This window comes from Canis aureus, chromosome 14 (assembly GCF_053574225.1).
Source record: "Canis aureus isolate CA01 chromosome 14, VMU_Caureus_v.1.0, whole genome shotgun sequence".
NCBI classification, from domain to species: domain Eukaryota; kingdom Metazoa; phylum Chordata; class Mammalia; order Carnivora; family Canidae; genus Canis; species Canis aureus.
In genome coordinates, this window is record NC_135624.1 from 42,772,095 (window position 1) to 42,780,551 (window position 8,457).

The 8,457-nt window shown below is 39.3% G+C and overlaps 1 pseudogene; it reads left to right on the top strand.

Moving 5' to 3' along the window:
- Window positions 1-736: 736 nt before the first annotated feature.
- Window positions 737-868, top strand: LOC144283860 (U4 spliceosomal RNA; annotated as a pseudogene).
- The last annotated feature ends 7,589 nt before the right edge of the window (window positions 869-8,457 follow it).

Consider the following 8,457-nt stretch of genomic DNA (forward strand, 5'->3'; position numbering starts at 1 on the left):
TCACAATCATTTACATGAACTAATTTACAGCATACTTGCCACGAAGTATTTAAGATCTGGAAAATCTTGTGAATACCATATTGGCTTTTGTCAAAATTAAGTGATAAAATTTTAAAAACGAACCAATTTCAACTAAAAGCTCTAAACCCATTGTCATTAAATAATTCAGGCACTTGTTCTTTCTCATAATGATAAAATCAATAATTTCTCTCATGCCCGTGATTCATTTCTCATGACTGTATCATCATTCTCTTTCCAAACACCTGAGCAAGGGTTTAATTCAAAATTATAATGTCTTTAAACATTATCATCTTTTTCATATACTGGTAATTTCTGACAGAAAAAGCACAATGATGTTTTTTCTTCACTGTAATTGAAAAATCTTCTACTCATGTTTAAATGAAACTAGAATTTTAAAACGTGGATTTGTATTATATGAAAGGACTTTTAATAGCGATTCTAAAAACTATCGTCCATTATGTTTAAAATAGCATTCAGTGCACATACAATCTTTTAGGAAAAACGTTACTGGATATTTTACTCAAAAAGTAAATGGACATTTGAGGGTAAACAGTCCTAGTGTTGAGATCTTAAATTCATACCTCTTAATTTCAAGCTGAAAAGAGATTAATTAAATGGTAAGATTTTTACTTTAAAAGTTTCTTTTCTATCAGACACAGGAATTGTAATTAGTAGTTAATCAGAAGTGCTGTTTTTCCCCCAAAAGTTAGCAAACAGCTTTGCGCAGTGGCAGTATCATAGCCAATGAGGTTTATCCGAGGCGTGATTATTGTTAATTGAAAAGTTAGCAAAGAACGTTCCATAATGCTGATCCTGTGGAAAATATCATTGTAATATAATCCATGAACTTTACAGATAATACATTTAACATGATATTGTCATGGATTTTGACATTCTAAAAAGCAGCTTTATTGAGGTATAATTGACATACAATATGTCAAGCTTCATATGTTGAATTGAAAATATTGAAATTTGATAGTATTTAAATCGAAAGTATTTTCAGGTATTGAATTTGACAAGGTTGGACATATGTATGCACATTCAAGATAATGAACGTATACCTATTACCTTCAAAAGTTTTCTCTTGCCCCTGGGTATGATTATTATGTATAGCTTGAGATGCTTTTTCTCCATGCACACGCAATACAATTTATTGAGTGTCTACCATAGTCTAGATACTGAGCGGAGTATTGGAGGTTCAGTTAAAACAAATACGTTCCAGGCAGAACTTATGACATTGACCAAATAATTATGTAAATAAGTATAAAATCAGAACTGTACATCATACTCTAAGGAAAGATAGTTTGCACCTGGATGTATTGATTGCACTACAAAGTATTTCTGGGCTTTCACATTATATCTGGAACTCTTCAATTTCCTTATATGTGCCTTTGTCATAGATCTAAAGATGTATGTTAACATTTTGTTTGTACTGGATGCCATGGCTTTTATCTTGAAAAAAGTATGATATTTGTTATGTGGAAAAGATAACCAGTGAAGGCAGGAGATTTTATTATAATCCATTTCTTTGGTATTGTCCAGAAAGCAATATTGGAAACAAAAAGAAACACCCAAGTAAGTCTCCCTTTTTTTCTTGCCATGTCAATTAGGGGCTGTTTGAGGGAGGAAAGATGATGATACTGAGGAAAAATGTATTGAAAGAGATGAAAATCTCAGAATTTTCATTAAAAATTAAGTGTAACAGTAAATAAGATGAATAAGTATAATTATCAAATATAATTTTGCGATTCCATGACTTTTAATTGAGAAAGAATGTCGAGCTTAAAAAAAAAATGGTTTCCTGGTTAACTGAAATAAGCCATGACTTTCAAATATGAAATATTTGCCAGTTGTATTTTGGCCTCTTGGATGGTGTATCCTCTGCTCAAGTTCATAATTCACTGCAGCATTTAGCAGATTTACTGGAAAATCACAATGTTTTTCTTTTTTCCCTCTGATCCCAAAAAACCAGAAACAACATCTGCTGGAAAGAGGAATTATTTATCACTGTAGATTCTTGCCAACTTTGAACCCTGAGGAAATCCACTAAATGGAGAAAGTGAATCAATCCGGGATTACATTTTAGTAATCCCCCAAAGGAAAGAAGAGAGGGGAAACACTATAAAGAAATGAAATGAAGAAAGTAAACTCACTACAGATTCAAGATTTGTGGGCACTGGAGTCATTGGAGGTAGGACTACAGTGAGCTGTGCCAGCGGGAGAGCAGACACTTGGGCCTTTTGTGCAGGAGGGCTTGCTTATGCCAGGCTTCGAATGTGGGCTCCTCTTCCCTACATGTATTGTCTTGTCTTTTTTTTTTTTTTTTTTTGGTTTTTCTCTTAAATCCGACCTCAGCCTGTTAATTGGAACCTCTTTCCCTCTGTTCCTGAACCCATGCTGTTCCGACTCCACTTGGCTCCCATGCTTTCAGAAGGCCAAGCCCCCTCTAACTGAGGCTGCTCCAATCTATTGCCTGTTTCGCCCCTCAGTTTTCAATTGACAAGGCCGCTAAGCCCTACTTAACTTTTTTTCCCATCCACTTTACAGAAAGTTAATTTATGTAAAAGAAAATTCAGCCATTTAAGGGTTTCCTGATTGCGTCTGGCTGGTTCTTGTACCATGACAGTGTGAGAGGCAAAAGGAGACCTCTAGGTTGGGAAATACTAAAAAATAAGTTTGAATAAGTAGAGGAACCAAATTAGGGAGGACTATGCAAACCAGCAAAGGTGATATAACATGCACAAAGTGAATAGGAGGCAGTGTAGGCTCTGGGACACGATAAATTTGTGTTTTCTTGCGATAATGAATGCGGAGCATGAAGTAGAAGCAGGGACACCAAGTTTGAGATGATGAAGATCTGTTCCATTAGCAGAGGAAAGGGTGATTTTTAAAAAATCAACATGGCACGTTTTAGTAATACTGATGGAACTGTGAAGAACAAAGGACATGTTTATCTGAGAAAAATAGATCATCTTCTCTGTATAGTTATAGTTACTGGCTACATTTGAACTTTTTAGATGTTGAATCAATTTCTTATTGACTCAGTTTCTGACATTCAAAGAGGGGAGATTGCCTTTGCCACTTTCTTTGAAAAATGCCACACTTACAATTAAATCTCAGAAATCATTCTTTAGGTTACATTATTAAAACCCTGGAGTTCTTCATGGACATCACAGTGAAACTATGTCTTGTTCAAATTGTGTTTTGAAACATTTATAAGAAAGGAGAAAAAGCGTTTGCTTCATTTTTAGAAATAGGCTTGGTGAAATGGGTTTCTACTGAAAATACAGAAAATGTATTAAATGCTAATTGAAAAGAATATTGAATTGATTGCTTTAGAAGTCAGAGAGGGAAATTAATTTAATGAGGTAGTAGCTTAGTTATTAACGTGACTTCCTGGTTAAAAACTAATAGAATCTTAGAGGTGGAAAAGAGACAAAACAATGGATAAAGTAGAAACATAGAAAGATTTCTATTTCGGTTTTTTTCTGTGTTTAAAACAGAAAAGGGAAAGATCAACAAATTAGAGGTTTCTCAAGAGAATTGTTACATAATGGCATTTTGGGAGCACCAATCCGTCAGTTGTGCATGGACTGTACTTTGGGGGAAGAAGCCCACGCCATGTCAATAGGAGTTTTCTGTGTTCCTGACGATGGCCTTTTGGATCCCAAAATGATCATTGGGAGGAAACCTTATTTTTTAAAATTAATACTTAATGTACTAAACACATATGTAAGAATATAGTTCTTCCTTAAGCTTTAAATTCAGTATGATAGTTTTCTTCTATTTAAAGAGCTAGCACATTTTAAGAATCACTTTTTAAGGACGTGGTTGATTAATGTTTGATCCCATTCATAAACTAAAACTCCCTTAAAGATTTTAAACTACAGTTAACGAAGTTGAATTTTATTTTCTTTTTAAGTAGCTTAGTCATTTGTAAGAGTCTTTCCAGTATTTAAGTAGCCATTCTAATAGGATACATTTAACCTATAAAAATAAGTCTTAGGCTTTCTTCAAATTTCTAAAACTGATGGATTTCAGCATAAAATCTTTGATATCAATCAGTTTTCCAGTCAGCTTAATTTGGAATCACAGGCATGATGTGTAATGGGTCAGATTTTCTTGATTATTGATTATTTGTAGACTTTACTAAAAGATATTAGTACTTATAGGTTTGACTTAATCTCTCTCTCTCACACACACACACATATTTATATTTATATTTATTTATATTTAATTTTCCAAATTTAAAACTACTAATTCTCTTGGAAACAGTCGATTATGCCATTTAAATAATTTTAGGGTTGGCACTACAAGTACTTATGGAGGTTACATTTTAGATTAGCTGAAGCTGAATATTAACCAGAGCTGTCATCTAGGACATCTGAGCTCTGGAACTACAGATACCCTTGAAATTCGTCTCACATCTTTGGCTGTCAATGGGCCGCAGTCCTTGAGATTCAAGTCCTCTGTTACCTCATACTTCTCTTCATGTACGCAAGTTTACATTTCGTCCATTTGATTGGCTTCAGCTCATCTACTATGTATTTTTCTACTTCAAATTATTTTCATATTCTTTGCTGATAGTACTAACGCGTATAGTTCTTAATGACGTTGGATTGGGTTTTATTTATATTCCATGTTTTTTTCCTAATTGGTTCCATTTAATTTTAAGGTCTAAGCTTCCAGTCGAGGGAATCTGAATGAGGGTGGTGGTGGCAACTGGAATGGGAGCAAAGGGAGGAATGGAGAGATGTCACATGAGGAGAATAGAGGGGACACGTTGAGATTAGGGGGTGAAGGAAGATTAGAAGAGGAAACATTGAACAAAGACCCAAGAAGTAAGGTGGAGACCAGCAGTGCCAAATCCTCCTCACTCCATCCCCTGCAGCTCTTGTGGTCCTACTGACCCTTATGAGAACTCATAACTAGACTTATCTAGATGAGGGTATGGAAAAGCTGTAATCCCAAAGTTTCTCTTGGGTCCTCTGGTAGCCATAGTTTGGCAAGCAAGGACAGATAACTTTGACACAATGGATTTGTGTTTGACACAATGGATTTTTCTTTCTCACCAGCAAGCTCTTTTCTATGTTTAGGAAATTGGAAGATGAACACGAGAGTAGTAGTTGGAATGCACATTAATAGGGACTAGGGCCATCTTCTTGCCGAAAGAGGGACAGTGTGAAGGTTATTCAATTTTTAGGGAACTCTTTCTTTTTCGATATGAACCTATTTCAGCTTGTCTCAGAAAGTCACTCCTTGTTCTCAGGGAGTGTGCGTGTGAGAAAAAGAGAGATGCACAAGTTTGTTACAGTTTTTATTTTTTAAAGGAGCAGGAAGGAGGAGGACTGTTGCCTTCCACCGATGGAAGGATGTCCTATTGGGCAATACCTTAAAGTACCATTATTCATCCATCTACAACACTCACTGTTCATTTCATTCCAGACGGAGTTATTTAGCATTTGGAAAATGGGCTAGTGAGTCCAATATAGTGCCCTGGCTTCCAGAGAATGGGGGTTTTCTTAAGTAGAAATGGAAGTTGGCACTGAAGGTGTAAGCATTTGTGAAAAAAAAAAAGAAGGGACAGCCCGACAGGGAAGCAAGTCTAGAAACTACAGCATTCCCTCAAAGAGATTCCCTGTGCACGGATTAAGCTATTTTTTTTCCCTTTCCCCTGGGACTATGGGACCATATTTATCTTCATGTCTTATATTACAAATTTGCAACATAATTTTGATGTTTGAGACTTATAGGGCGCTGTTAAAATAGAACAATTTTACCATATTTGCTTTATGTTCTGTACTGTTTTTCTGAATAGTTTGAGAGTAATTTGTGGACGTGATATCCCTGACGCCTAAATAATTCCGTGTGTCGCTTCGGAAAGTGAGCGTGTCCACAACATGGTGATTGAAGTCAGGTGTTTAATATGAAAATGGTACAAGCCTCTGATCTCTAGGCCTTATTCAGATTAGCACGACTGTCCCGATACTGTTCTCCGGATAGAGTGTGGCATTCAGTTGTCGTGTCCCTCCTGCCTCCCGTAATCTGGACCAGTTCTTTCGCCTTTCTTTGTATTTTGTGACCTTGACATTTCTGAAGGGTACAGGCCAGTTTTGCAGCTGCCTGGGTGCGTCTGATGCCTCCTGTAATCAGTAGTTCTGTGGGCGAGACTAGTTTTACACTTTTTGAAAACGTTTTTAATTCATGGTAGAGTGTGATTCTCCTCTTTCAGAAAAGGAGTTTTGTTTCTTTCTCTTTTTCCCTAGATCTACTCTTAGCTGTCCACTCGCTGGCTCTCTGCCGTGTCCTCGGTGCCACCCTTATGTCTCTGGTCTGGGCCTGGTGTCGAGGGGGAGAAGGGAAAATCCACAATTCCGTCACTCCCCCGCTGTTCGGTTCGCAGGACACAACTGTGAAAACAACATGAAATATACTTTGTTGAGCATTTTGGGAGTTTCTGAAAGGGGTTATATAAAATGGAAAATAAGAGGATATTTCTCACTCGATGGCATTTCAGGAAGTTTTTTCTGCTGAGTGATTTCCTGGATACCTTTCTTACAAAAGACGCAGGCAATTTTTTTCTTCTGTGGACCTTATGTGTTCCTCCTTTTCTGTTATGTAGGAAGCTTAGTTCCTGCACGAGATCGAGGTCACTGAACTTTATTTATTTATTTATTTTTTGAGGTCACTGAACTTTAAAAGTGTGACTATCACACCTAAAAATGAATACTAGTGTGTTAACATTATTGCACATCCAGTAAAAGCTCAGAATTCTTTCACTTTCAGCCACTCTTATCCGTTGAACATGAAGCTAGGGAGAGTGTTCTCATTGTAGAAAACCCCCAATGTTAGCATAACCACCAGTCCTGGGGAGAGGAAGCATTTTACTCTGACCTACCAAATCCTCTGTTGCTTGGGGTTTTCCCTTACAGATTAGTTGGTGGGAAAATGTAGAGGGTAAGACAGGAGTGTTTCCTTTTCGGTGTCTCTTTCCATAACAGCCGAGATAAGACACTCAGGAGACGTGTATGTGAGAAAGGAGATGCCACTTTCGGAGAGCGGTAGGTAATGAAAGGGAGTAGGGCGAGCTCAGCGAAATTTCCATTTTGCCAAAAGCCTGCTCCAGTGAATGTTTCATTCTAAATAATAGGAGGAAAAGCCCATCTCGCGTTCTCTCAAGTCCATTTAGAGTGTTTCCCGGCGTTGGGCAATAAAGACGGAGTCTTGGTTTTGTTTTTTTTTTCTTATCCAGACACAGTGTCTTGGAACCACGAGAGCTCAGACACCGGAGGGAGCTCTGGGGCCTGGTTTCCTGGCCAGGCCTGAAATCGGGGGGCTGGGAGGGGTGGGGGAAGGTTGGTCCTCGGGCAGATCCGACCCCAGATGGCCTCGGCCACCCAACCAGGCTTCAGAGGCTGCAGCCTGCTGTTAGGCACTGCCTGGCAGGTCCCGATGGGGTCGGGCCACTGAGGCCCAGGGGCTGTTGCTGTCCTGCATGCGCTGAGCGGACCTGGAGCAGCACAGCCCAGGCCCTTGAGCCCGACCCTGCTCCACCTGCTGGGCACATGTCCCCCGCCCCTCCCGGCCCTGTGCCCTATGGGGACTGCCGCCCTGAGGTCAGGGTGCCCATGTCCTCCACCTGCCGGGCCCATGTCCCCCCAGCCCTCCCGCCCCTGTGTCCCATGGGGACATTATCTGTATTTAAGTCCTAACCCTACCACTTTCGAGCTTTATAACCTTTGGCACCATACTCACCCACTTTTGCCTCAGTTACCTGATCTGTAAAGTGAGGGTAATAATAGCTCCTGTACAATAAATATATTGTTCCCTTTTTTATTATTTTAGAGAGAGAGAGAGCGAGCGAGTGCCTGTGCCAATGGGCGAGAGGGGCAGGGTTGGCAGAGAGGGAAAGGGCAGGAATCTCAAGCCGACTTCACGGGGAGCCCCGAGCCCTGAGAGTCAGGTGCTCAACCGACTGAACACCCAGGAGCCCCAGACTCTGTAAAGTCATTGTGAGAATCAAAGAGCATTAGATGCATTAATGTACCTAAAGCATTGAAAGCAGTGCTAAGTACGTTGAGTCCTAGAAGAGTTATTATTAACTCCAGCATTCGTATGCAAATCTTGCTATGTAATTGTACCCCCCTTCTTGTTTTAATTTTATAAAATAATGGAACCTTGAGTACTTGGTGCCTTCTGACCCAGGGAAAGAGCATAGTGATGCCTTCAGGTCCTGCTATGATGATGTGGATGGTGAACTAATACTGTTCAATGAGCAGCCTTCATGGATGTTCATGGTAATCCCTACAGTAAACCTCTAAGATAAGCACCCTCCCTCATAAATAGGTGGAGGAGATTCAAGGACTTGCCCAGGTTCACGCCACCAGAGGTGAAGATTCAAGATGCAAATCCAGAGGCGGCGTGACTTCAGAGTTG